The following is a 26,983-nucleotide window of genomic DNA, read 5'->3' on the forward strand; positions in this document are numbered from 1 at the left end:
CAAGTATCCTCTTTGCAGCACCTAAATCTTTCATTGAAAAAGATTTGGACAGCTCCTCTTTTAGGTCTTTGATGTCCTACATGTTAGCACTTGCAATCAACATGTCATCAACATACAACATTAGGATGATGAATTTCCCATCTCCCAAATTCTTCGTGTAGACGCAGTGATCCGAGTTGCATCTTGTGAATCCATGATCCAACATCCATCAATCAAACTTCAAGTACCATTGTCTTGATGCTTGCTTTAAACCATACAAGCTCTTCTTTAATCTGCAAACCATTTTCTCCTTACCTTTTACTTCATACCCCTTTGGTTGAAGCATGTAGATTTCCTCCTCTAAGTCACTGTGAGGGAATGCCGTATTTACATCCATTTGCTCGAGATTTAGATCATGAGCAGCCACAAGGCTTAAGACAAGCTTAATTGAGTTCATTTTTACAACAGGAGAAAATATTTCATTGAAGTCAATACCTTTCTTTTGAGAAAAACCTTTTACCACAAGCCTAGACTTGTACCTTTTCTTCCCACCTTCTTCTTCCTTTAGCTTGTACACCCATTTGTTTTGAAGTGCCCGCTTACCTTTAGGCAACTCAACCAACTCCCATGTTTGGTTGCGATGTAGTGAGTCCATCTCCACTTGCATGCTCTTCGTCCATTCTTCTTTGGATTCATGTTGCATAGCTTCTTCATATGATTGGGGCTCTCCATAATCTGAGATCAAGAGATGGTTGAAGGAAGGAACAAACCTTTCTGGAGGTCTACTTGCTCTTGTAGATCTTCGGGGAATAGGTTGAGGCTCCTCATTTGGTTGACGTTGTTGCACATTGTCACCGTTTGCAGTCCTTGAGTCTTCACCGTCCTCAAGCTCCATGTACTCATCACCTGTTTCTTTTGTTTGTTTTCTTTCCAAGTAATCTTTGTACATATTTTGTTCGTTAAAAATTATATCCCTACTCCTTAAGATTTTACCATCTTCAGGATTCCATAGGCGATACCCAAAGTCTCCTTCTCCATAGCCAATGAAGAAACACTTTTTGGACTTTGCATCTAACTTTGATCTTAGGCTTCTATCTATGTGCATGAAAGCCTCACACCCAAACACTTTGAGAAATGCATAATTCACCGGTTTACCTGTCCATGCCTCTTCTGGAACTCCCCCATCCAATGCCGTTGAGGGTGACCGATTGATTAAGTACACAGACGTACTTACAGCTTCCACCCAAAGCTCAAGCGGTAGGCCTGCATGTAGCCGCATGCTTCGTGCTCGTTCCATGATTGTCCTGTTCATTCTTTCCGAAATCCCAATTTGTTGAGGTGTCCTTGGGGTTGTCCTTTGCCTCCGAATGCCATTGCTAGCACAAAAGCTTTCAAAAGCTTGGCTGCAATATTCGCCTCCATTGTCGGATCTGAGGCATTTAACCTTGGTACCTGTTTCATTCTCCACAAAGGCTTTCCACCTTTGAAATATGGAAAATACATCGGATTTATTCTTCATGACGTAGACCCATGTTTTTCTAGTCGCATCGTCTATGAATGTTACATAGAACAATGAGCCACCAAGTGATGGTGTACTTGCAGGACCCCAAACATCAGAATGAACCAACTCAAGTTTTTTATTTTTTCTTTCATTTCCTGATTTTTGAAATTTTACCCTCTTTTGTTTACCATAAACACAATCTTCACAGAACTCTAAGTCCACTTCTTTCAAACCTGGTAGAAGCTTCTTTGTTTGAAGGATTTGCATTCCTTTGGCACTCATATGCCCAAGTCGGTAGTGCCACACCGCACTGTTAACTTCTGTAGTTGCTGCACAAGCTGAAGGTTGCGTGCTAATAGTACACAAGTAAAGTGTATCGACTTTTTCACCCTTGGCAACCACCAAAGATCCCTTTGAGATCTTCCACCGTTTGTTTCCGAATGCAATGTTGTGACCTTCATCGTCCAATTGTCCTGTAGAGATCAAATTTTTGCGAAGAGAAGGAACATGCCTAACATCTTTAAGCTTCCATTCATTTCCGTTAGCAGTTTTTACAGAAACTGTACCTTTGCCGACAATCTCACAAGCTTCATAATCTCCCAAGTATACATACCCGAAATTACCTTTGGTGTAGTCTTGGAAATGTTGCTTGTGTGGTGTCGCATGGAATGAAGCCCCGGAATCTACTATCCAGGAATTAGACACATTGTCTAATGAGAGAATTAGAGCATCTTGCTCTACTTTACCTGCCACATTGGCCTCCGATGTTGGCTTGTTGTCTTGAGACTCTGTCTCCTTCTTCTTCTTGGACCAGCAATCCTTCTTGACGTGGCCCTTCTTGCCGCAGTTCCAACATTCAAGAACTGACTTTGTGCGTGACTTGCTCCGCCTTGAGCGATCACGACCCTTTTGGTTTTTGAACCTCTCCTTAAGCCTTCCTCTTGTTTCCACTGATAGTGCAGCACTTGATGATTCTCCTGTGCTTCTCCTTCGCATTTCCTCGCTTAGGAGAACACCCACAACATCATCAAACTTAAGAGTATTTGTGCCAGAGATAGAATTACTTACAGCCATCACAAGGCTATCCCAACTATCCGGTAGAGATGATAGTATAAGGAGAGCTCGCACTTCGTCATCGAAATTGGTTTTCAATGATTGAAGTTGACTTATGTTTGTGTTAAAGTCATTTAGGTGTTCTGCAACTGAACCATTCTCTGCCATCTTTAGATTGAACAAGCGCTTCATAAGAAATACCTTATTGGATGACGATGGTTTCTCGTAGAAGTCGTCAAGTGACTTCATCAAGTCCTCCGTGGTCTTCATCTCCGAAACATTGAAGGCCACCGTTGACGCCAAGCTTAACCGGATTGTTCCCAGTGCCTTTCGATCAAGGACAATCCATGCTTCATCTGCCATTGTTGCGGGCTTCTTCGCAAGACCGCCTAGTGGCAAATAGAGGTCCTTCTGGTAGAGATAGTCTTCAATCTGCATCTTCCAATGTTGGTAGTTTTTGCCGTTGAACTTCTCAATCTTGAGCTTCCCTTCCTCCGCCATAACTCCCACTCAATTCAAGGAATCCTTTCCTTGAGATAATTTAGCTACGAGCAAACCTTGCTCTGATACCAGTTGTTAGGAAATAAGACGTAGCTAAATAGATAATTGAGTAGATTACTTAATGGAGAGAGACAGATTTATATACACGAGATTATCGAGTAGAGAGAGAGAGAGAGAGAGAGAGAGAGAGAGAGAGAGAGAGAGAGAGAGAGAGAGAGAGAGAGAGAGAGAGAGAGAGTACACACGATATACGTGGTTCACCCAATGTGGGCTATGTCCACAGGAAAGCAGCCACTCAATGGCTTTAGTACTTCAAAAAAAGAAGTAATTTACAAAGGGATTATATCCTTAATGGAGCTCCCGCTTTGCTTCACTCTCACCACCTCACACTCACCTTGTTGCATCAACTTCACACTATGAAATGTGTGTAGAAATGTCCTCCTTTTATAGGCCAAAAGGGCTGCCCTCTCTTATGAGAGACAGCCATGTGTAGCCGTCCTTGTGCGAATAAGTCCAAATCGGACCCTCCAATCCGCCCATGTGTGGCCACCCTTGAGAAGACAAGTCCGCTTTTGAATTCGGCCACCGGCCGCCGGCCATTGACTTCCGACCACTGGCCATCGGCCATTGACTACCGGCCACCGGCCAACCGACCGGTTGTTTTCTGACCACTTTCCGGTCGCCGTCCGGCCATAATATTCCGGCGAAAAAAAAAAGTCTCGGGGACCTCCACCCCGAGGCCTCTAAATTTGCCCCTGATTCTTGTCCGTGAAAATTTTGGTTTCCGGTGAGTGATTTTCCTTCACGCACGATGGCTTCTCCTCATAATGGGGGCCTTACAAATGTGCGCTTTTACCACAGAAAATTACAAGGGTAAATCAGGCTCCATACTTAACAATGTCTTCCCCCCAACGGCCACCCGGTGTGTGCGCGGTATTTTTTCTCGCAGCCATGGTGGCTCACTGTCTGATTCGGTGTCTGTATGGACCACCCGAGTCCTGGATGGTCCTGCTTGTGATTGGGAGCGCGACGGCTGCTCCCTATCGGACTCTGATGTTTGCTGGCCCTCTGCTTCTCTCCAACGCTGGGCACGTTGCTTCATTGTCTTTCTAGGTGTTATATCTTGAGGTGGAGATTCAACAGTCCTTGATGACTCTCGTGCCCTACCACCATGCCCACTACCAGAAGAGTTCCTGGAACGGCCAGGTGTTCGTGGCCGTTTTCTTGTGCCTTTAAGCCATGACGGCTTCTCACATCCTTGGAGGGTGTTTTTGTTGGCAGGCGGATGCTCTTTCGCGGTTTGTTTGGTGCGCACCATTTCGTTGGTAAGAGCTCACCTGTTCTTAAGAAATGAGCGATTTATGAGAGCATGCAATATTTATAAGGGCCCATTTAAAAAGGGCCCTGTTCACACTAATTTTTTAAAAAGAAGTATTATATTTTAAATAAACATGTCGCTAAGAGTTGGACCCTGCGTTCACGTTTAGTGACTCGCGCAGTATCCACTTTGATCCTTGTCGCACTCTGCATCGCCGCCATGCAGCATGCTTGGTGGGACCTTGCGACATTTGCCACTTGTTGCTATGCTCTTGACGACTCCATTTGCGCACTTCAATAGCAATCTTGGATTGTCACGCACGCTCCATTGTGAGCTTATGAGCAAATGTTGTGCGAAAAAACCAGTTGAACATCTCCTCCAAATAATTGGATTGCACCATTCCACCACTATGTCGAGTATTTTTGAAGTACACTCCCCTTGCTCGATAATGGGACTTCTCCATGCCTTGAGTGCTAAAAATTTCAAGCGATCCATACTTGTGCATAAAAAATGCACCATGCGCAAACAAGATATGCTGTTCACATGAGTAAACGATCCACATTATTAAATAAAAACAATCCCTTGTAATGAATACACCATGAATGACTTACCATGTAATGTGTGATGTTATTTTCACCCCAAGAAAGAGTGAAGACCTTGGTAAAATCCGCCAAAGCTTCTTGAAATGATTGACGTTGTTCTTCTGTTGTGCTGTTAAGGCCCATAAGCTTGACCATTTTATCAAAATGGGCCCAAACTTGCTTGCGCTTGTTTGCAAGCTCGCCATTTGAATCATTGTCAGTAGTAGCTTTGCATAACTCCTTCCAAAGCTCCCAAAGGTTACCTGCCTGCTGGTTGGAGCTGTTTTGAGCATCATATCGACTTGGCTTTCCTTGGGAAACTCTCTTCAAAAAGTGTCTAGCTTTTTGTCCACTCATTGACACTTGTTGAGCAATTTCATGGGCCTCCCCTGTGTTCTTTGTAGCAACTATAGACACATTTCCACCGTGACAGCCAATAGAATTCAAGAGTACCTCCACTCTTTCGATCGCTTCCTGAGACTTTTCCAACGGTTTCATTGTGAAAGCATAGTCAATGTGGAGCTTTAGTAGCCTATCAAAAATGCGCATGAATGCGTGTAGTGTACAAAAATGTACATTAGATAGAGGAAATCGAAAGATTGGATTCCAAGCGTGGTCCTTTTGATCACGGTCTGGGACATTGAGCATGGGACATCTCAGAATAGACGCTTCCCATTCTCTACCTTCATCTCCGACATCACGACAATCTAACCCTTGTTCTCCATGCCCTTGCCATGGAAGCATGTAACCGGCCTTTGCAGTGCTCTTATGTGATTTTTGTCCATTAGGTTTGTACCCTCGAGTGCAAAATGGACAAGGCATGAGAGAAGAAGCCCCTTGTTTGCATCCAAGCAAACACTTTATGGTCTTCAAATCCCCACCTAAGTGCCACTCCACATCATAACTACCAAAGTCCTCAATCTCCAACTTCTGACCTGCAATTTGGGAGTGTATTACTTCTGTGATCCATGGAGTTCTCTCAAAAATCCATGAAAGTACTCCATTGGTCTCTTTGGGCACCTCAATAGCACCCAACCACCAAATGTCTTTCTCTGATTGCACTCTAAAAGATAGGGTGGGATATGGCTCGACTGAATCCCTTCGCTTGGTTTGCAGAAGGGCCTCGTTCATTAGAGTGACACTTAGCCTCTCTAACCTTCGGCCTTTCACTATTTGACACTCATCGAGTTTCAGCACAAAAGCGACTTTTGTGCCAAGCACTACAAAATAAATAGTGCTAAGACCTTAAACTTCAGCGTCTATGATAAGAATAATACCAAAGAAAAAAGTAAAGTGTGTCACCTTCTTCAGGTAACTCGTAAAATCTAAGCATGGCTTCTTGAAGCCTTCTAAGATCCACGAAAATATTGTTCCACATTGTGTAAGGAAAGCCCTTCTCCGAAGGTCTTATGGATTGTTTCTTACCTTTTCCCCTTGTCTTTGTTGCGCACGAAGCATAAAGGGAAGTTGGCATTGTGTCCTCAATGTGTAGGTATGTCCCAATGCGGGAGAACACATCTTCGTTTGTGGCCTTCTTTGCGATCTTGACCTTGTGAGGAACGGGAAATAGGTTTTTCACAATGCCATGTTCTTTGAGGGCATCCTTTAGGAGTTGAAAAATAGCTTGATAGGCTTTGGTGCTAATTCCAGCCTCATCACAAGCTTGTTGAACATCATCATCACTAACCACATTTCTTAATTTACGCATAAGGTCCTTGGTGACTGCATCCTTAATGTGCTTACCTCCAGGTGATTGTAAGATAGAAATCACATCCTCGGTATTGAGACAACTAGTGAGAAGGTTGACTCGATTATCTTGGTTTGTTCCACCGCATGCCTCCTGGATGAAGTTTCTAGCAACAAATAAACATAAATGTTAGAAAATAGTGTGAAGTAAGAATGCATCATGCAAGTAAAGACCAAATCACCTTGTGGCTGTAACTCGTCGTTTGCGTGCTCCTCCGGAATGTGCAAGAGTTTCAATGGATGAATACGGGCATTTGCGTTCCCTTGCACCAAGGGGTGTTTCTTTCAAGTATGTGATGGTGTTGGTAAGCTTCTGGATGTGGGACTCCTTTTCTTGCATTTGTTGTTCAAGAATTTTAACTACCCTCTCCGAAGAGGCAACACTCTCTTGTAATGCCGTCGTCTTGAGGTGAAGAGCTTGACATTCGTGCATCCACATATGCAAAGAAGCACCTGCACCCATACACAGCCGCTTGCAATAGCCTAACAAGCCTGCTTCTCCCCTTCCAAGAAATTGAAGAAATGTGGAAAGGTTATTAAACGGTGGATGGAAGCGGCTTATAGGATCGTAAGGGTATAAATGGCCATCCACCCAAATGTCAACATTGGTCTCACAAGCGGTGCGACGTTCCTGTGATGACCTTTGATCACCCTCACTAGTGGTCTTCGGTGCAAATGCCGTGGGTAAGCGAATATGTATGCTTTTGGTGTGCGGAGTACGTGGTGGTGGAAGAAAACCATTTGTGATGTCCGTGAGCACCATGGAAGCTGTTGCGTGAGGAAGCAAATGATGAAAAGATAGAGGGGGAAGGGTAGAGAGGCCGAGCAGGATGGGAGGAGAGAAGGAGGGAGGGGGGGGAGGGAGAGATTGGGGAGGAGGAGGAAGGTAGGGGCAGAGAGGGAGAGGAGAGGGAGAGGGAGGGAGGAGGGAGGAGGAGGAGAGAACAAAATGTTTATTACTTTTTGGGGGAAAAGATTTTTGAAAAAATGGACTTTCTAAGCTTCTGGGTGAAAAAATGGGTCAAAAAATGATTTTTGGATATGTATATATGTTGGGAGGGAGTTTTAAGTAAAAAAAAAATAAAAATGTTTTTTTAAAAAAAAAGTCAAATTTTGACTCTTTTTGACCCACGGAATTGCTGATGTGGACACACCCCTATGCTTCCTTCACTTTAAAAAAAGCTAGAGAGAGAAAGCAACCCTTTAGGTCCACATGCTACATTTGTCTAAAAAAAAGGCTAGAAAAGCCTACTCAAAACTACCTTCTTCAATGCCCTTGCCCCCTAAACCCCACACAACATTAGCCTTAATCCCTAAAAATTAGGATTCCTTACAAGGCCCATGCAAGGTTCATATTTCTCCTAATGTATTCAGAGAATTTATCCTGCAAATCACTCTATATTGTTTCCATAAGCGCTCTTATATTATCTATATTGAAATCAATATTCCCCTCTGGATTCATTATCTCAACCAAATTATTATAGATATATCTTTCAGTTAAAGTGGCTTTCAAGGCAGTGTGACTAGTCAGCAATGAGTTGAAATCAACTCTCTTCATTCGTAACATAGTTTTGAATCTGTCAGCAGCTCTTTCAGCCTCTATTTTTCTTCTCGAAGCATCCGCATCTCAGACTCCATCTTGGACAACCTATCTTCTAAGTGCTGAGTGGTCCTAGCTGATTGATTTTCAAGGACACTGTACTGCATGGACTAGGCTTCTCTCTTCTGCTCCAACTTTTCAACTTGCTGCTTAGTTTCCCTCAGTTCAACTTTTAACTTGGTCAATCCATCATTTGACACTGAGGAATCCAACATTTATCCTATGACATTCACAATAGTTTTCCAGGATGAATGAATCAGTACAGAACATCCATCATTCATTATGGCTGGGTCACAGGCAATGGGTCATAGGCAACTGGCTTGTAAACCGTGACAAGAGCCATATATGGTAGTGTAGTGTAATCAGATTTGTGCAAGAGTAGACGTCCTTTGAGAGGATGAGTCTGCAGCTATTGTAATTGGCCCTTCTTGGTTAAATGCAGAGTTGCCTCACTGTAAGGAAACCGTACTAGGTGGACTCGAAGGTACCGCTGGTCCTTTTCCCTTATCAGTCTGACCCACTGGCCGCTCAACACTGGTCCTATCTAACTGATCTTTTCCTTCATTGGTGGTTGCTAAAACTTGCCCTAATGTCTGGCTAATGCCACCAGTGGTCTAGACGAGGGGTTGTTCTGACTGACCAGGTGAAGTCTGGTCTGCTGGAGTTCTTTCAATAGATACTATTTTGATTTGACTTTTAGCTGCCTGAGGAAAGCCAGTACTGCTTTAGAACAATGTAGTTTTTGGCCTTTTCGAACTGCCATCCTCCTCTTGCATGGCTTTCCTCTTTTGCCCAGTGATGGCTAACTAGTTATCTAGGGCTTCTTCATCTGATGACAATTCCACATTGTTAGTTACCGGAAAGGGATTCTGGCTCCAAGCCATCCTTACGTGGTCATGAGCATTCGGAGAAGTTGCCCAGTAAAGGAACTACCAAACATACCAGGCTTTGAAAACATTTTGGGATTTCAACTTAGTAGTTTGCTGAAGCACATCACGTGACAGAATTTGACATAGATTGATTGGAACTGTGGCGTCCAATATTTTTGCTAATAAAATAGCAAACAATTTTTTTGACACATAAGTTGGGTTGTTTTTGAAACTCACAGCTTCAGCTACAAAATGGTAAGCAGCAGGAATGTGTAGACCTGCTCTGGAACCCCTTGCATGCTGGCTTTGCATTTCTTCTTGGCAGCATCATCTTCTTTCAGAGCTGCACTGATCTGTTATGCTGTTGCTACAGATGGCTTTGGCTTGTTTGGCATTTTGAATGCAAAAGAAATATTCTTAGTTGTTATGTCAGGACAAGGGTAAGGCCGGACTAGACAAGGCAAGGCCTACCTAGGCAGTGTGGAAAGGGAGTCCAAGTAGGGCAAAGGGTGTCTAACATGTTACTGACACCTTTCTACCATAGACCATAGCACTTCCATCCTCCACATCAAAAGTATCAAGAACGTGTCTAATGATAGCTGTGACAAACTCAATTCTTGTGGCTTGCACAACCACATGCAAGTCCCACAGTCGGAGTAACACCTCGGCTTGCTTAGTGAACACACACCGTTGTATTTTACTGTGAGGAATAAGCGGAAGAGAAGCTTTTGCAGCAACAATAAGTGCTTGGGTTTCCTCTATAGTCTCTTGCATTCTTTCCGACGTTTTCTTCCCACCCATACACCGTGAAGACAATGACTCAGTAGAGGAAGAAGAAGAAGACTTCCTTGAAGCTTCAAATCCGTATCCTGGTGTAGTTGGTAAAGATAGACAGTAATCAGCAATTTCCTCAGACAAAGAAGTTTGTGGTTGTAGTGATGAAACTTCATAGCTTGGCGATGGCAAATGGATAACAGTAGGTAGACATCATGTAGGAGATTTACGAGGAAAAATACCTATGTGCCTTATTGTTATACGCGTTCGCACCATAAAAGCTCCACTACTTACCGTTCCTAGAGTCTTGTGCATAGCAAATGACGTGGCACACATGCATTGGCTAATCCTCTCCATCTTCTATGAAATGATTACCACTAATAGTCCAACTGATCCTTTTCCCCATAAAAGCTGATATTGATTTCAACACTTTACTAATTTTGATACTGCCATGTTGTTATCATACAGAGACTTTTCTAACCCTTTGCCGGTTCTAGAACTAGCTGTTCATGAAAAAAGCTTAAAATAGCTGATTTTGGAATTTCCTGGTCCTCAGTTCCCAGATTACCAATACCCTTATTTTTTGAATTCTCGTTGTCTTCTGAATAATAAATCTTGATTTTGGCCCCATTATATACCCCTGGCAACAATAATCCGGATAAATCTTTCAATCTAACTGTGCCATTGGAGAACACCCAATCAACTTTGTTTGGACCTGCCCAAGCTATTTTTAAGTTCGGTTTCTTAGGGCCTAGCTTTGATTGATATAACAGAACCAAATCTCCTTTCTGAAACTCCCTACCTCTGATTCGTCTGTCATGTCAGTGTTTCCTTCTTTGCTAAACAATTTCTTGTTCCAGCATAGCGCTTTGCCTTAACTCATCCAACTGTGTTAACTCCTCCAGTCTCTGTTTCAAGTTGTAAATCTAACCCATACTCGATTGCCACCCTAAATTGGGTATGAAAAATTCCATAGGCACAACAGCTTCTCTGCTATACACCATTCTAAATGGTGTCAATCTCATGGTGACCTTATAAGCTATCCGATATGCCCATAGAGCTGTTTGAAGTTTCAAGTCCCACTAGTGTGGCTCTTTCTGCACAATCTTAGTGAGAGTAGTCTTGACAATCTTGTTACTGCTTTCGGCTTGCCCATTGTATCTAAGATAATATAATGTGGATTTTTGATGCTTGACTGAAAGCATCTCCATGAGAATATCCATAGTGTCATTGACAAAATGCGTACCCTGATCTGACACAATCTCCATAGGACATCCGTATCGACAGTAATATTTTCAAATAGAAACATAGCAATAGATTTTGCCGTGTTGTAGGGAAGAGCCTTAGCTTCGACCCATTTGATCACATAACAAGTGGCCATCAATATATACCTATTCTTCCTTGGAGTAATTTTCTTCAAGGGACCCATAAAATCTAGACCCCATTTCATAAAAACACCCAATGGCTGAACCGGTGTGAGAGGAGTCATATCTGTTACCGTAGGTCTGCCCATTCTTTGGCATATATCACAAGTTTTACAAAAGCTTCTGACATTAGATATTAAAGTCTGCCACCATAAACCAACCTGTAGAATCTTTTTGGAAGTGATATCAGTAGAGAAATGTCCTCCAGAATGTCCATTATGTGCCTCCGAAATGACTGGCATTCGTCCCTCCATAGACACACATCTGCGAAGAGCCCCATCAACTCCCAATTTGTAAAGTGATCCTCCAATGATGGTGAACTTCAGACTCTTAATAATCATAGCCTTCTTCTGATTCTGAGTCCATTTATCTGGGAATTCTCCTTTAGAAAGAAACTGGTATACCCCATACAGTTCTGGATCAGTTGATTCTGTCATTGTTAACTGGAACAGTTTTGCATCTACCGGCTTGTCTCTTAAAGACACCTCAGAGTAGCCACCCGTACTCCTGGACAGGAAATTAGTACCACAATGGTTTTTGCCAGGCTTATGGAAGATATGAAATTCAAATTCCATCAAAAATATCATCCAACGTATCAACCTTCCTTGAATAACGACTTTATTGTTCGGAAATAATAAGGCGTAATGATCCACATAAAAATGAAATAGCTTGCCCAACAAATAATGTCTGAATTTGGTAGCACCGAAAACTATCTCTAAGGCTTCTCTTTCAATACTTGTATACCCATGTTCAGCTTGATTGAACTTGCGACGACTGGCAAAGTATACTGGATAATTTCTGGCTGAGCCAGTATTGCTCCCATCGCCAGTCCTGAAGCATCGACATGTACATGAAAAATGACGTCCCAATTTGGTTGTCGAAGAATTGGCTTACTGATAGTAGCATTCTTTGAATTCTAAAAACTCTCCTCACATTCATGAGTCCAACTGAACTTGATGGTCTTCTTTGTGAGTTCATACACATTAGGAAGAGGATGGGGTCTAGGAGGGCCTCTTTATTTGCCATGAGATTATGGAGGTGATTACCATTTGGACGAATAGATACATGCCACGTATGCAAGAATGGTGGGTGTGTAAGAGTGGTCAAAGGATGCACTTTTTCTCCCAAAAAGAGGAAGGAAAAATTTATGATTTTCGGCCTTCAATAACTCCTACATATGATCTCCGATGTGAGCGGAGATTATAGATCTAGAATCTACACGCTGAGCTCTTTCCATAGTTATGTTATATGATATACTTTACCCGCTAGATTTTAAATTTCATTTTGGGGGAAAATTTGAATTCAAATAAACTAGACATTCTACCTGTTTGAATTCAAAAGTTTTCCTTTGATTTCTCTCTTAATACTAAAGGTTTAACTCCCTTAAACTACCAAATAAAGAGGCCCTCTTAGACTCCATTCTCTTCCTAATGAAGGTAATGCCTGGGAAGCAAACTTGTGCAAAAATCGTCGATAAAAATTGAAATATCCTAGAAAAGAGCTTAACTTTGACACATTCCGAGGCGCCTTGGCTTGTTGGACACACTGGATCTTGTCATTGGCCATTTCTATACCAATCCTGGACACTACGTGTCCCAATAGCTGTCCTTCCCAAACTAAGAAAACAGATTTGAATGGATTCAAACAAATCCTCTTTTCTTGATAGCACTGGAAAACCATTTCAAGAAAAAGTAAATGTTTCTCCTCCGTTGAATATATAGTAAAATCATCCATAAATATGGCAAGGAATTGGTGAGGGATTTCACTGAATATTTCCATCATACATTGTTGAAAAGTGGCTGGTGCATTGCAAAGACCAAATGGAATTACCAGATACATGAATGCTCCCCACTCAGTAATAAAAGTGGTTTTACTCCGTGGAGGTCTTCAAGAGAAATCTGTAACTGGTTATAGCCACTATAACCATCCATAAAGCTATACATCTCAATCCTGCGATTTCATCGAGCAACATATTCGTAAATGGTAATGGAATTGGATCCTTAATTGTTTGAGCGTTCAGCTTTCTATAATCCACATGCACTCGAGCTTTCCATTTTTCTTGGGTACCACCACAATAGGGAACAACCAGCCACTACTAGCTACTTCAGTAATGAACGCAACCTTTAGAAGGTTATCAATCTCTTCCTTGACCTTCTTAGCGTAATTTGGATTCATTCGGTATCACTGCAGCTGTACTGGTCTAGAATCCGGTTTCAATGATATTCAATGTTGACATACTTTTGGATCTACTCCTTTAAGATCAGTATGTTCCCATGCAAACACATCCTTGTACAGCTAGAACATATGTCGAGTCTTCAGATGCTTGTTGACTTTAATCAATCTATGATTTTTCTCAGAACCTAAATTCCATTCCTCTATTTCTTGATCATCTGGAAGTAACCAGTTAGGCCCTCTGCCTTTTCTCTTGGTTGACTCCTCAACGTAATCCCAAGATGGTCCCCTGATTTCTGAACTGCTATTCTGATTTTTCAGTAACTTCTTCCAAGTGTATTCGTTCAAAATCTACTGGTATACTGGAATCAACTGGTTTATTTGGCCTTCCAGTTAGCTGAACTGGCCTTTCTCCAAAGTTCTGCTCAATGAACTGGTCTGGAAATTACTTCTTTTGCTTTTCAGCTTGATCTTTGTCTAGTAACACTGCGTTGAGATCTATCTCGGCTAATGGGAAAATATTCATTGCTGCCAACATTCTCTCAATTTTCTTCACCTTATACTTCTAGCAAAGCTGTGCTCTTCAGGTCTCAACTCCTTTTCCAACTCCTAGTGTTGTTTGTCTGAATCTGAATTCTACTACTGGCACCTTGTATTGTCAAAGTTTGATTAGCATAGTCGTGAACATCCTGTGCCGTTCGCAACCATGGGCGACCCAATAGCATCCCATACGTGCTATGCACGTGTAATACCAAGAAGCTAGTTTTGAACTTTTCCTTACCTACGCTTATTTGCATGCATTCTATCATACCATTTGCCTGCACTACTTGATGGTCCGCCATTCAAACTTTGAGACGTGCAGGTTTCAGTTTTGTAATTCCCATCCTTTTCTGAAGATGTGCCCGCAGGATGTTTACCCCTGCTCCGCCATCTAGTATGACACCAGATAGTGGCTCTCACTGTTTTCTAACTTTATAATCTACCTGGATCACTGGAATTTCATCATCTCTGACAGCAACCAAGTCAATCATTTTGGCTTCCATCTCAGCCTTCCTTCGCTTTCTGATGAAATTCGCTGCTTCAGGCAAAGTTTCTCTAATGTCCTCTAACTCCACCGTGAGTCTCTGTATTCTGTCACAAATTTTTGACATGAATTTCCTCCTTCTCATGATTGGAGTTTTTATCAGAACTTGAAGAATTGGTAGTATCTGCACAATAGCATTCCTTTGTTCTATTGCTTTCAGCTCCCTTGTCAGTCCCTAATTCTTCCATCCGTCCCTGAACTGCAGCCAACATGGTCTCATGTTTTTCAGACCTTGACTGATCTGGTTGTGATTTCTTAGAAGACTTTGCTGGTATCTTTTGAATGACCCGCGCATTAGAATTCTCTGGCTGCTCTGGCAGCTTCTTGGCTAAATCTTGTGTGATTTTTGCCACCAATTCTCTCTGCTCCTACCATTCATCAACCACCTTTTCTTTACCCTTGGCTTTTTACACCTCTCTCTGTTGAGCACATTTCCTACTTTCAGGATTAACTAGTTATCTGGGATTTCTTCAATCACTATCCCTTTGCTCCGTGTAACCGCTCGTACAGGAACTGATTCTAGGGCTTTCGCCTCAGTAGCCGCAGTAACAGGTGTTTTTGGACACTGAGCCGCGAAATGCCCATACTTGCCATGAGTATAGCAATTCAGACTTTGACTCTGGAAATTACCACGACCCCAGCCCCGGCCAGTATCCCCTTCGTATCTGCCACGCCCTGTACCAGCACCGCTAATACCTAATTTCTCTTCTTGTGGTACATTGGTAGTCTCCACTTTTACTGGTTTGGCATTAGTAAATGCCACCATAGACAAACCTTTCCCTTTCTTACAATGATGAATATGAATGCCACAATCGTTTCGTAGATGGCCATAAGCTTTGCAGTAAGTACACTGTGGACATTCATTGGAAACATGGTCTTTGGATTTACACTTCGAACACCAGGTTTCCGCTCTTCTTACTGGTTGTCTGGTGTCGCTGATTTCAGCAATCTGTCGGGCCATCTCATCAATCTCCTAGACCAATACCCCTTCTTACTCTTGTCTTTGCTCTTCTCATCTGAGCTGCTTTTAGAACTAATGGAGGTCTTACTGGAATCAGAGTTCTCAGTAGAGGTACCGCTACCAGTGGACCTCCTCTTCTTATGACTTCTTTCCTTCTTAGCCTGTTGTTCCAGCTTCATGGCTCGCTGCATCAGATCATTAAATTTCTTGGCTGGTGCAGGCACCTCTTGTTCCCTAAGCTTCTTACTACAGAAACCATTTAAAAACCATGCCTGCAACCGTTTTTTTGATGGTGGTTCTTGTAGCTGCCTAGTTACTTCCTTGATTTTATCAACATAGCTTCTGACGGATAATTTTCTTTGCTTTATCGTATCCAGTTCACAGAGGATATCCTCATCTCCTCTGTTATCTGAATATTCTAGTCGGAAAGCTTTGAGTAGTTTGTTATATGACTTGAGTTGGCAAGCTGGGTAATGGTAGTACCATTTCCTTGTTGCCTCCTTTAATGTCTGAGGAAAGTATTCCCCCCAGTCATCTTTATCAATGTTTTTCAACTCAGCATACTATTCGAAGGCTTGAATATGAACATCCGGGTCATCTTTCTTCCCACCCTTAAACACCTAAAAAGAAAGTTTCAATGAAGAGGTGTAATCATGTCGATCAGCGTCATTTCGGTCTCTTATCATCTTAGGAACCTGACTCCTTTTTGAAGATTTCTTGTAATGGTCTGTATCTGCATCCCAATCAATTTCTTCTGCAGTCTCAATTTTGTGTCTCTTCCCTTGCTTTTCTGATAGAACTGTGGCGACTACCTTTACTGCCTTTGCTCCTTCATCCCCATGTGTGGTATGAGAACTCCTGGCCTTGCGTTGTCTCATCCCTTCTTCGTATAGACTGACTAGAGTGCTTAGAGCCCTTAGCCTCATTAGCTTGAGTGTGCTCCTTCGGAGCCTCAGTCTTAGTCCCCGGTTCAGTCTTCGGATCAAAATCTCTTTCTAACTCCTCAAGGATAGGGTCAAGGCGGTAGGATGGTTTTTGACCACGGCTGGTTTTGGGTGCCATATCTTCAGCTGAAAATTCAAACTGGGAGAAGCGGTCTGGTGAAGAGCAAACAACTCTAGCCACCGTGATTGCCAAAATGGAATTGAAGCTGATCTCTTCAGATAGCTAATTCCACTGCTAGAATTTATAGCTACTGGAAGTTGTCAGTTCAATCAGTGAGATTGGAATGGAATATAGAAACTGAGCTGTAATTTTTACTGAAGTGAAATACTCTACTGGAATCAAGAATACACTGAATGACTAGAAAAGTGTTTCAGATTCAGATTCAAAGTGTTTAGATACAAGGCATTACAGATTGAAGCTTAATGGACCATTGTATTAATGATTATAGAGTAGTGTTACAAGTGAAGAAATTGTCACTCAAGACAGCTTTGAAAACTTGAACCAAGAGACTAGAAGTCAGAAGTCAAGAAGTGCAAACAACCCAAAGTACAATCAGCACGATTACAATGTAATGGGTCCTATTTATAGCTTCTTGAGGTTACTATGGTAACCGCCATGGTAATTACTGGCTGGTCCGCTGTTTGGCTTCTTGGAGATAATTCCCACCTGTTGAGACTGTCTCCGCCGTCTACAATTGTTTTTTTTTTCCAAGGTTTCCCATGCCTTTCACAATCATTTTGAGACCCACTTCCAATGATCAACGAAATTAATCTAGTAAGAAAAACAACTTTTTAATGGATTAAAAACAACCTTGACACCCTTAGCTCAGATAATGACGTCCCTTTTGATAAATAGTTACATAGTTTACAAATATCTTTTGAAGAATACACTTTGGCAATAAGTGACTCATTTTTGCACAACAACACTCTTCCTGAAACAACATGTAATGGACATGTACACAAACAATTTCAATGCTACAATTGCAATAGTTTGGGATGCAAACCCTGACATTCAATTTGTCTTGAATGTACATGGTGTAGCAAGCTACTGCACATCATACATGACAAAAATGGACAATACACTAATCCAAGCAATTAAATCCCAATTTGACATATGTGTGGACAATAATGCAACAACCATTGAGAAACTACGCAAGGTAGGCAACACTATTTTAAACACACAACAAATTAGTGCGCAACAAGCAGTTTATATAGCACTATCATTGCCGTTCCATAGTGCAACTCATGACTTCCTGTACATAAATACTAACTCTTTTGATCAACATGCATTGGTCCTAAAAGGAAAATCCTCCTTGCAAAAGCTTGAGCCATCCAGCAAAGACATATTCTTTCAAACTATTTTTGATAATATGTTGAAAGACTCCACCATCTATTCTTGGCTAAATACGCATCAACAATAAAACAAGATGGGAAAACATAAAAAACACTACGTAAGGGTAAGATCATACAATTTGTAAAATATAATATTCTCAAAAGCGAAGAAGACTATTGCAGAGAACAATGCTTTCTATACCTCCCTTGGATCACAAATGAAAGAATATTTGTTCATCGGAGGAACACATATGATGAACATTCACAAATCATAAAACCAAATGATAGCACCCCAATAGACAAACTAACAAAACAACACATTCTCTCCCTAAACACAACTGATTCAACAAATAATGATCCACAAGAATCACATCAAGTAGATATTCTCAATGACTTAAACATGCCACAACACTCTAAAATGCAAATGCATCTACACAAATTCAAGTACCTCACAATTATAAATGATGACTACTATGCGGGCATTGAGAAACTTAACCCCCAACAATGGTACATACTCAATGATGTAATGCTTAAAAGATGAATTCATCCTAAGAAAGAAATACATAAGTTCCTCAGAGGAGGAGTAGGAACAGACAAAGGTTTCACCTTATTGTTGCTAGTAGAAGGACTACAAAGATTCTATAACCATAGAATGCCATGCCAAATCCGGTGTCAGGGGTTATTGTGTGCGGTTAGGAAGCCGGGTCAGCACAAGGCTGTTGGCTGTAAGAAAAGCGTTAAAGAAAGATGCATAACACCAAACAAAGGACCTAACATTCACTCTGAAAGCTTACAACTGATATCTGGAGAATTTCAACTTGATAACTCATAATCAAGATGGACTTTAGTTACAAAACTGGAACTTTAATGGCACTAGTAGCTTCTTTAACTTCTTGATAATGAAGAGAGAGAGAGAGAGAGAGAGAGAGAGAGAGAGAGAGAGAGAGAGAGAGAGAGAGAGAGAGAGAGAGAGAGAGAGAGAGAGAGAGAGAGAGAGAGAGAGAGAGAGAGAGAGAGAGAGAGAGAGACTTTCTTTGCGGCTCTGTACCGCCCCTTACTAGCTCCCTTGTGTACCCCCCTTACTAGCTCCGTTGTTTCCCTCCTTTGCGGCTCTGTACCGCCCCGTAAGAAAACCTCCTGCTACCTTATCACAAGGAGCTTTGGACACATTTCTATATAGTAGAAAAAATATAATGGATAAGCAACTTACTAGATCGAATACACATATCTAGTAAGAGTGCAAACATGTAATAATGAGAATACTCCTAGATGGTTATAGCCACAACATTCTAACTATATAGAAATTTTATTTGACTATATAGCAAGAAAGCAAGGTCCACATTCTAGCTATATAGCAGTTTTATCTGACCATATAGCACAACTAGGAGTTCTCTTCTCACTAGCTTGTACATTGTCTAGCTGCCCGTTAAACATGTACATTGTACATTGTACATTGGTCTAGTGATTAAATTGTACATTGTCTAGCTACCATTTAAACATGAACTCCATAGGTACCAAGCACATGTTTCCTGTGAGCTCTAGCATGCATTCTCCAACACTACACACTTGACTGCATCATTAGACAAATCCTCCCTCACATGCACGCCCAACAGTCCTAGTGCAGTACTTACTTTTTTGCACAAGCTGGGCAGCCAAGAGTGACATTTCTCTTGTCATGGTAGTCATTCACCTAGAACAATGCTTCCTGGATTAGACCCTCCCCAGCCTTATTGAAAACTTCACAGTTGAGGCTTCAATGTCTTTTCCTTTATGTGTGGTAAAATTTGTGATGCTTGCCAATCCAAGCACGCTATTGAGGCGATCCCTAGGATGCTTGCTCTCACATAACCTACAAGAATCTGCCATCACCCCAGCCAAGGTAGGAAACGTGAAAAAATGAAATCTCATAAGTTGAATCCAACTCTGCAAATTACCCAACCACAAATTGGCTATGCACGGATCCCTGAAAACAGAGTCCATAGATGTCATTATATGATTAAACATGCTGTTTATTTGAAACTAGTTGAAAACATGGAAATCAACCGATGGTTGTCCTCTCAATAAATCATATTTCTTAAAAAGCGGCACCAGTAAACAACACTTCATTCCTGAGTTGATCAGGAAGAGCTTCCAAGTGGGTGCAAAAAATTCCTATAATTGTCACCAACATTGCAAGAAGGAATGCTGTTAACAATTCCCACGCTGCTGGTCGTGAAATGGACGGCAGTATCTAATAGAGCATCCCAGTCATCAGGGAAGGTGGCCGAACGAAAACCTCCGTCATCTGATTCAAAAGATGGAATATCTTTTCAAAATAGTTGGCCTCCATCTGGGCATGTGAACCAGCAAGAACAAACAGATTTTGCCACCATCTAGGCAGGACGCATACAATTGCATACCCTCCAATTTAGCCTTCTGCAAATCACAATTTACAAAATCGCCAATCACCCGAGCAAGGTGCTTCAAGCGATCACATATAGGTCTACAATCGTTAGGAAGAGACTTATAAATTTTCCTACTCTGGAAGACATCCAATACAAGAATCCAATACAAGAATCCAATACTCGGGGGAGCCGGTGCACTCTTGGCAGAGGCGCTCCAGACCACCAGATACTTTTATGATCTTGCATTGCTTGTAGAGGAGCTCATAAGATAGGCATTTTCCGATCACCCTATTCTGTATGCAAATACATCACAGATTTAGATATTTTTAACCTGCAAACTAATTTCAATGATACAAAGTACTCAATACTTCCTCAAGCAATCTACACTCATTATCAAACAATGCCTTGTTGTAGGAACAATCAGATCAAAACATTTGAGAATAATCGCTCAAGGCAATTAGTACCTGCAATTGTCCCCCTCGTTTAGCTCTACTCGGATTTCAAACTGCAGTTAAGCAGGTCCACATTTGATACAGAGCCCCCTCTCAATCCCAAAGAATATGTTGCATGTTTACAACTACTGCCTGCCAACGACAATGATACATTTAACAAAGGTAAATTTTCAACAAGATGACTATTCCTCATCTGTGACTAAAATCACCATTGATACAGAGCCCCCTCTCAATCCCAAAGAATATGTTGCATGTTTACAACTACTGCCTGCCAACGACAATGATACATTTAACAAAGGTAAATTTTCAACAAGATGACTATTCCTCATCTGTGACTTACTACATCTACTAATTAAAGTCGTTTGCTTATTCCATGACTGAGAATTGAAATTTTGTACATTATCAAGAAGCCAGAAAAACATTCTTTGCTATACTGATGACTGAAGGCCTACTTCATTCTCCGTGTGTTTCCAAGCAAGGCCCAAGTCTCTCGCATGTCGCTGCAATCTGCTCATTACATACATGTAGGATCCGTTGTTGTTGTTGTTTGCATACCCTACCTCTGTGAACGCCACGCATCAATGGCCCCTCAAGAACGTGCTCGCGAGCTTCAGAACGATTATATTGGTTTTGGTCGTCCTGGGGGGGGGTGGGGGGGGCGGTGGGAGACCCATAGATAATGTGTCCATCAGTGTCGGTATAGTGAGGTACTAGGCCCGCTTCCTCCAAAGACTCCATCACTACACCGAAAGGGATGACGAGCCGGTCATGGCCAACGCTGATGCCGATGGCCTCTCGCATCGTCATCCTCTGCATCTCAGCGTGAATTTTCACGCAGAGCCAAGACAGACGATCTCTTCATCAAAACATTTTCAAAAATAGCGCAAGAGTGTGTTCACAAAGTGGCCGCCAACGAGGGTCATACTTAGGACATTCAATTAGTGTAGAAACCACAGCTTGAGATAATAAAAGTTAGAAAACCTGTGCATAAAAAAAATTAACGGTAAATTCACTATATTTGGAAGGTTTTACACTAAATTTCTTCAAACTCTTTAGGTTTTCTCACCTTCAAGTTTTGAATTTAGAGGCAATTTCCAAACATCAGCATTGGTACAAATTGTCAGAAGCTAGTCATGCTTGGTTGGGTCCCCGCTAGAGGGACAGGTACCTTGTGCTCACTTGGTGCTCATTTTGCTAGGGCTCTTACCCTTGAACACTCGAGTCCTAGGGTGGTTCACCTGAGGAGGAGGTTCCTAGCTTGTTGCTATGAGATCTCTCCGCTTTTTCCAATACATGTGGTGCATCAATTAGGTAGCAATGGTGATGACTATGTGTGGCTCTTTCTTGCCGATGGTTCATGGCGCTTGCCCGACCATGTTTTATAGCTAATATTCAGAAGTAACATGTGTATCCTCCATCAAGACATCCTGTCCTACGCATCTCGTGGGGCACTCGACACTTGAGGATAGAGGCTCATGGCGCTTCTGGATCGTGGAGGCACTATTGCAAACTAATCAGGTTTGTCACTAGTGCCAAGGTTTTTGGGTTGCTTAACAAATTGGATATCTTCTTGCCACTCACCCTTAAGAGAATTAGAGTGAGCATTTTCATGAGACTACTTTGAGAACATAGGCTACCTTGGTCTTTGACGTACCATCTCTCATTTGGACCTCTTTAACCTTAGCCCTGTGTTGAGATAGATCCATAAGCAATAGAGATAGCATTTGGACAAGTGTCCTTCTTTCCCCTTTTGAGAGAGAGAGATTAGTTAATTAAGTAAATGCATCTAAATTCTCATTGGACCTCCCTAAAGTCCATTCAATAGGTTTTAGGCACAACATGAGGGCAACATGGGTAGGTGCTAAAAGCACATATCTATATTCACTTACTCTTGTTTCATTCATTTTCCCACATTAAATGATCTATTCAATATGAGAAAATCATTTGGGATAGGTAAATATTAGATTTTATTTCATCATCTGCATTTGCGGTGAGTTGAAGTCAAACCAATGAGGTAGAAAAGAGAGCTCTAAACTTTTCCTTGGCAAGATGGTCATTAGCGAGAACTATAAGATTTCACATTGCTTTTCCCCATGATCTGGTTGCAAAAGCCATGGATCTAGTGCCTCTAATGTATGTCTCTCATTCATAAGCTACCTTACCGACCTGTAAAATGACCGAGCTCAACAAGATGTTCGCCGGTTGCGAGTTATTGTGGGAAGCTTTCTCAATTGGAAACAAGATTCTTGTTAGAGGGCTTAGCCCAAATATTTGCTCTGGATGTAAAGCACCTTTAGAGGATCCTTTGCATATGTTTAAAGGTTTCCCTTCTTCATTCAAAACCACATAGTGTGCCAAAACTACACGGTAGACACTAAATAAAGATGAAATAATGGCACATGAATTGTCTACAATGTGCAAAAACATACAATCAAATGACACTAGTGTACTTCCAGTTAAAGTTTTTTTTTTGGTTCACACGTGTAATCACAACCATTCTCCTTTCCTTTGCTATAATTAATGGTAGAATGCACCATCCCCTTAATTAGACACATGGAATGCATTGCTAAACAAGGATTCATACAATGATGATTGTAAAGCCTCACTAGGAGCATGAACCTATATTGAGTAACATGTGTAAATATAGCCAACGTTACCTATATTACCCATAAATGTACCATCAACGTATCAAAAAATTTTGGTTGACTTTAGTTACAAAACTGGAACTTTAATGGCACTAGTAGCTTCTTTAACTTCTTGATAATGAAGAGAGAGAGAGAGAGAGAGAGAGAGAGAGAGAGAGAGAGAGAGAGAGAGAGAGAGAGAGAGAGAGAGAGAGAGAGAGGAGAGAGACTTTCTTTGCGGTTCTGTACCGCCCCTTACTAGCTCCCTTGTGTACCCCCCTTACTAGCTCCGTTGTTTCCCTCCTTGCGGCTCTGTACCGCCCCGTAAGAAAACCTCCTGCTACCTTATCACAAGGAGCTTTGGACACATTTCTATATAGTAGAAAAAATATAATGGATAAGCAACTTACTAGATCGAATACATGTATCTAGTAAGAGCGCAAACATGTAATAATGAGAATACTCCTAGATGGTTATAGCCACAACATTCTAACTATATAGAAATTTTATTTGACTATATAGCAAGAAAGCAAGGTCCACATTCTAGCTATATAGCAGTTTTATCTACCCATATAGCACAACTAGGAGTTCTCTTCTTACTAGCTTGTACATTGTCTAGCTGCCCGTTAAACATGTACATTGTACATTGTACATTGGTCAAGTGATTAAATTGTACATTGTCTAGCTACCAGTTATACATGAACTCCATAGGTACCAAGCACATGTTTCCTGTGAGCTCTAGCATACCATTCTCCAACACTACACACTTGACTGCATCATTAGACAAATCCTCCCTCACATGCACGCCCAACAGTCCTAGTGCGGCACTTACTTTTTTGCATAAGCTGGGCAGCCAAGAGGGACATTTCTCCTTGTCATGGTAGTCATTCACCTAGAACAATGCTTCCTGGATTAGACCCTCCCCAGCCTTATTGAAAAACTTCACAGTTGAGGCTTCAGTGTCTTTTCCTTTATGTGCGGTAAAATTTGTGATGCTTGCCAATCCAAGCACGCTATTGAGGCGATCCCTAGGATGCTTGCTCTCACGTAACCTACAAGAATCTGCCAGCACCCCAGCCAAGGTAGGAAACGTGAAAAAATGAAATCTCATAAGTTGAATCCAACTCTGCAAATTACCCAACCACAAATTGGCTATGCACGGATCCCTGAAAACAGAGTCCATAGATGTCATTATATGATTAAACATGCTATTTAATTGAAACTAGTTGAAAACATGGAAATCAACCGATGGTTGTCCTCTCAATAAAGCATATTCCTTAAAAAGAGGTACCAGTAAACAACACTTCATTCCTCAGTTGATCAGGAAGAGCTTCCAAGTGGGTGCAAAAATTCGTATAATCGTCACCAACATTGCAAGAAGGAATGCTGTTAACAATTCCCACGCTGCTGGTCGTGAAATGGACGGCAGTATCTAATAGAGCATCCCAGTCATCAGGGAAGGTGGCCGAACGGAAACCCTCCGTCATTTGATTCAAAAGATGGAATATCTTTTCAAAATAGTTGGCCTCCATCTGTGCATGTGAACCAGCAAGAACAAACAGAGTTTGCCAGCCATCCAGGCAGGACGCATACAATTGCATACCCTCCAATTTAGCCTTCTGCAAATCACAATTTACAAAATCGTCGATCACCCGAGCAAGGTGCTTCAAGAGATCACATATAGGTCTACAATCCTTAGGAAGAGACTTATAAATTTTCCTACTCTGGAAGACATCCAATACAAGAATCCAATACTCGAGGGAGCCGGTGCACTCTTGGCAGAGGTGTTCCAGACTACCAGATACTTTTCTGATCTTGCATTGCTTGTAGAGGAGCTCATAAGCTAGGCATTTTTCGATCACCCTATTCTGTATGCAAATACATAACAGATTTAGATATTTTTTACCTGCAAACTAATTCCAATGATACAAAATACTCAATACTTCCTCAAGCAATCTACACTCATTATCAAACAATGCCTTGCTGTAGGAACAATCAGATCAAAACATTTGAGAATAATCGCTCAAGCCAATTAGTACCTGCAATTGTCCCCCTCGTTTAGCTCTACTCGGATTTCAAACTGCAGTTCAGCAGGTCCACATTTGATATAGAGCCCCCTCTCAATCCCAAAGAACATGTTGCATGTTTACAGCTACTGCCTGCCAACGACAATGATACATTTAACAAAGGTAAATTTTCAACAAGATGACTATTCCTCATCTGTGACTACAATTACCATGTGGATGACTTACTACATCTACTAATTAAAGTCGTTAGCTTATTCCATGACCGAGAATTGACATTTTGTACATTATCAAGAAGCCAGAAAAACATTCTTTGCTATACTGATGACTGAAGGCCTACTTCATTCTCCGTGTGTTTCCAAGCAAGGCCCAAGTCTCTCGCATGTCGCTGCAATCTGCTCATTACATACATGTAGGATCTGTTGTTGTTGTTTGCAGACCCTACCTCTGTGAACGCCACGCATCAATGGACCCTCAAGAACCTGCTCGCGAGCTTCAGAACGACTATATTGGTTTTGGTCGTTCTGAGGGGGGGGGGGGGGGGGGGGGGGGGGGGGGGTGGGGGGGGGGGGGGGGTGTCCTAGTGTCTTCCTTCCTTCAAAGACTCCATCACTACACCGGAAGGGATGACGGGAAGGGATGACGAGCCGGTCATGGCCAATGCTAATGCCGATGGCTCTCGCATTGTCATCCTCTGCATCTCAGCATGAATTTGCACGCAGAGCCAAGACAGACGGTCTCTTCATCAAAACATTTTCAAAAATAGCGCAAGAGCTTGTTCACAAAGTGGCCGCCAACGAGGGTCATAGTTAGGACACTCAATTAGTGTAGAAACCACAGCTTGAGATAATAAAAGTTAGAAAACCTGTGCATAAAAAAAAATAACGGTAAATTCACTATATTTGGAAGGTTTTACACTAATTTTCTTCAAACTCTTTAGGTTTTCTCACCTTCAAGTTTTGAAGTTAGAGGTAATTTCCAAACATCAGCATTGGTACAAATTGTCAGAAGCTAGTCATGCTTGGTTGGGTCCCCGCTAGAGGGACAAGTACCTTGTGCTCACTTGGTGCTCATTTTTCTAGGGCTCTTACCCTTGAACACTCGAGTCATAGGGTGGTTCACCTGAGGAGGAGGTTCCTAGCTTGTTGCTATGAGATCTCTCCGCTTTTTCCAATACATGTGGTGCATCAATTAGGTAGCAATGGTGATGACTACGTGTGGCTCTTTCTTGCCGATGTTTAATGGCCCTTGCCCGACCATGTTTTATAGCTAATATTCAGAAGTAACATGTGTATCCTCCATCAAGACATCCTACCCTACGCATCTCGTGGGGCACTCGATGCTTGAGGATAGAGGCTCATGGCGCTCCTGGATAGAGGCTCATGTCACTATTGCAAACTAATCAGGTTTGTCACTAGTGCCAAGGTTTTTGGGTTGCTTAACAAATTGGATATCTTCTTGCCACTCACCCTTAAGAGAATTAGAGTGAGCATTTTCATGAGACTACTTTGAGAACATAGGCTACCTTGGTCTTTGACGTACCATCTCTCATTTGGACCTCTTTAACCTTAGCCCTGTGTTGAGATAGATCCATAAGCAATAGAGATAGCATTTGGACAAGTGTCCTTCTTTCCCCTTTTGAGAGAGAGAGATTAGTAAA

This window comes from Adiantum capillus-veneris, chromosome 5, assembly GCF_014529385.1.
Source record: "Adiantum capillus-veneris isolate H3 chromosome 5, ASM1452938v2, whole genome shotgun sequence".
NCBI lineage: Eukaryota > Viridiplantae > Streptophyta > Polypodiopsida > Polypodiales > Pteridaceae > Adiantum > Adiantum capillus-veneris.